Source organism: Amblyomma maculatum, chromosome 7 (genome assembly GCF_055883805.1).
Source record: "Amblyomma maculatum isolate TAMU_Amacu chromosome 7, ASM5588380v1, whole genome shotgun sequence".
NCBI classification, from domain to species: Eukaryota; Metazoa; Arthropoda; class Arachnida; order Ixodida; family Ixodidae; genus Amblyomma; species Amblyomma maculatum.
The window spans coordinates 86,780,355-86,783,814 of record NC_139350.1 but is presented as its reverse complement, the minus strand read 5'-3'; the positions used below and the strand labels follow the sequence as shown (position 1 = coordinate 86,783,814).

At 44.7% G+C, this 3,460-nt stretch overlaps 1 pseudogene across 1 annotated transcript; it reads left to right on the top strand.

Annotated features, from left to right (window-relative positions):
- The first annotated feature begins 600 nt into the window (after positions 1 to 600).
- Positions 601 to 3,254, top strand: LOC146183879 (uncharacterized; annotated as a pseudogene). Its single transcript, XR_014708511.1, has 3 exons — positions 601 to 1,089; positions 1,964 to 2,171; positions 2,871 to 3,254. The product of XR_014708511.1 is annotated as an uncharacterized LOC146183879 (transcript).
- Positions 3,255 to 3,460: the final 206 nt, after the last annotated feature.

The following is a 3,460-nucleotide window of genomic DNA, read 5'->3' as shown; positions in this document are numbered from 1 at the left end:
AAGCGCGGCGCGGAGGAGAGTGTCGCTACTTTCAAATTAGGCTCCCAAAGCATCGCTGGGCGGCGCTGCTGCTCCTGATAGGCAACGCCATCTGTGGCAGAAAAACACACACTGGGACGCTGCCGGCTCGGCTCCCTGCCTTCGTGACGTGCGCCGCGCGCTTTAGGGAGTTTTAGAATAGGGGGACCCAAGGCTTGGGGCCCCCAAGGAAATAGCGTGCGGCGGCGCAACGTGCTAGCTGAGCGGCGAGTTTTAGAATAGGGGTTTCCCCGACGCAAAGAAGCCGGGCTTGAGTTCATCGATTGCAGCGCCACTACGGTCAGAATTGAAAATGCGTTCAAGTAGAAATAAGCTAACAACTCTATTTAATGGATAAAAGCTGCTATTATTTACAAAACAAACTTAAGAGTATCAGTAAAATTTATCGTACTTTTATGTACCTTGTTCTTGTGTTTTAGACAACGCAAAATCGGTCGTTTTTAGCCAATCCAGTCCTAGCGTTCCCGCGCCACCCGCTCTCCCGCGCTGCGCTAGTTTCTGTGATTGTGGTTTAGCTTGTCTTGAATCTTCAGTGTATTATCTGTGCGTGTTATTTTCGTCATGCCGAAAATGACCCAGGCTCGCGCCAGTGTACTGTGCGATCAGCTGTTGTATTTAGATCTGAGCTGGGCGGAGCTCGAAGATCTTTCTTAGTCATCGGCTGCGGCACTCACCGGCGACACGACGCTACAAGTCGAGCCTCGGCCTGCTGAATGCTGATGCTTTGAAGGAGGAGGAGTTCCGAAGAATGTTTCGGTTTCAAAAGGAACACGCGGATGGGCTTAAAACCGCATTAAAAATTCCAGAAATGCTGGAGAGTAGCCAAGGTGTGCGCGTGTCGGGCAAAGAGGCTCTGCTCATGGGACTGCGACGCCTCGCCTACCCAAACCGGTGGTGGGATTGGGACCAATTTTCGGCCGACACAGCTCTGCCATGTCGAGCATCGTGTCGAAATTGTTTTGCCACATTGAGGAAAGCTTTGGCCACCTCCTCGACGACATGGGAAAACATCAGTGGCTTGGCGTGGAAAACCTCCAGGAATACGCGAACGTGAGTGCTGCGTTGAATTTCTCACACCTGCATGATATGAGATATTAGCTGTTGTGTCTGCAAGGTTCTGTAATTTCTCAAAGCTTCTATAATCACAAAGTGGCTCTAATATAGCAGCGCATGGACAGTAAACTGCACGGTGATTTGGATCTGAGCTAGTTGATTCATGTGGAACTACAGCCTAACAGCGAAAAAGTTTTCCATTCATTGAATCATTTATTAATCCTTCATCTCATACCCTATAGATGCCCTGAGTCAATAAATATAGTTAAAAAAAAGTTTTCGGCGCCCTAGCTTTTGACTAATGTGGGTTTTGTTTGTGCCTCTAGCCGCTCTCGCCCCTTGTTTATTTTGTTGTAATCTCGCCGCTGGTGTTTTAGCCACGTTTCTTCACACATTGTGTTTAGCTTTTTATCTCTTCCAGGTTCTCCTTTACACCACCCTCGTTCTCACGTTTTCTTCCTTTTATTTTGCTTTTATCCCGTGGCTTTGACTTCTCATCTCCACGACTAAGTGTATTTCTTTGTGTGTTACTGCTTCTCATTCCCTCTCCCTTTCGACTTTATATGCTTGTGTCCTTGAATAAAGGTTAGTTGCTAGTCAGCCTCGTGTCCTGTTGTCTTCCTTGTGTGTGTATTTCTGTTAGGCTGTAGTTCCACCTTTAAAAGTAAACTAGATATATATTCCCAATCAAGTCACAACAATTCAACTTCTTGTCACTATGCATTTGTAAATGTTCTCATAGCAGAGCTAATCATATCACCTTATCCAACGATTAATGACACTGCAGTGGGTATTTTATATTATATATATATTACCTCATAAAATGTTATATTTTGCTGCACCTTCAAACAACATGCTTCTTTTTGTGCAGGCTGTACACAACAGAGGTGCCCCACTGACAACTTGTTGGGGTTTTGTGGATGCCACTGCAAGGCCAATTTGCCGACCATCCATTAACCAACGCGTTTACTTCTCGGGCCACAAGCGAGTGCACGCAGTGAAGTATCAGGCCGTGATGTGTGCAAACGCCATCATCTGCGAGCTGGATGGTCCCTTCCCCGGACACCGACATGATGCTGGTGGGTTCAAGTAGTTTCCATTTCACTTTGCACTTGAATGAACTCAACTGTGGTGCCATATTTCTAGACTTGGCGATGAGTGATAACCTATTCGGGGCCAAAAATCAGTAACTGTGGAAAGTACACATCTTTTTAAATAAAGTATTAATGGCTTCACGCTATTTATTATCTACCTTATCTACCGGCCTTGATTGCAAGCTGATGGGCATCATTGAAACTGTGAGCCCACATCTGCATGAATGGAAAGATTTTTTTTTATTTCAGACGTCCATTACAGGGCATGTTTGTGATGTCAGCTGGATTCCTAGCTAAAAGCTAGTTGGGATCATGCAAGAAATTTCTTGAGTAGTTCGCAGGCATGAAAAAAAATACTTAAAAAAACATTTTAGATAAGGCTCTCACAATAAACATAGACATTTTAGATATTTCTTTTATTACGCATCGAATGCAGATCATAGAAATATACACCCAAAAACGATACATTCAGAATGCAATAGTCGCTTGGTAAGACTGTTTAAAAAAACAACAAAATATAACACACAAAAAAGAGATGCATGCTTAATTATATGGCCATATATCTAGATCAGAAAGAAATGGACTTAATTCTAGCTGCTATGCTTGGTGGTGTGCTCTTAAATATTTCACTGTACCAATCTCATGCACATGAGCTAATCACTTTATATATCATGTCTTTTACAGGAATGCTGCGAGAAAGTGGGCTCTACGAAAAGCTTAAAAACCTTGTCCAAGGGGCCCAGTACACTATATACGGGGACCCAGCATACCCTCTGCGGCCACTACTGATGCGCCCATATGCTGGGGCATCTTTAACCTTGCCGCAGCAAAGGTTCAATGCTGGGATGAGTACAGTTCACCAGGCTGTGGAGTGGGGTTTTGGAAAAACCGTAAGTTTGTGGGCATTCCTAGATTATAAGAAAAACCAAAAACTTCTGCTCCAGAATGTACCACAAATGTATCGGGTAGCAACCATACTGACAAACTGCCACACATGCCTTTATGGCAGCCAGGTAGGAATTGTTTTTTGGATTGTGCCCCCCTTCCCTGCACCAGTACCTGCAATGAGCTAGATGAACAGGATAGTTAAGCGGGCGAGTTCGTGATACATCATCCAAAAAACAGCACGAACAAACGGGGACGAAAGGAAGAAACCACAGGAACAAGCGCTGACTTTAGTTGAGAGTCAGCGCTTGTTCCTGTGGTTTCTTCCTTTCATCCCCATTTGTTCGCGCTGTTTTTTGGATGAGCTAGATGAGCTGTAAAGTTCCAGA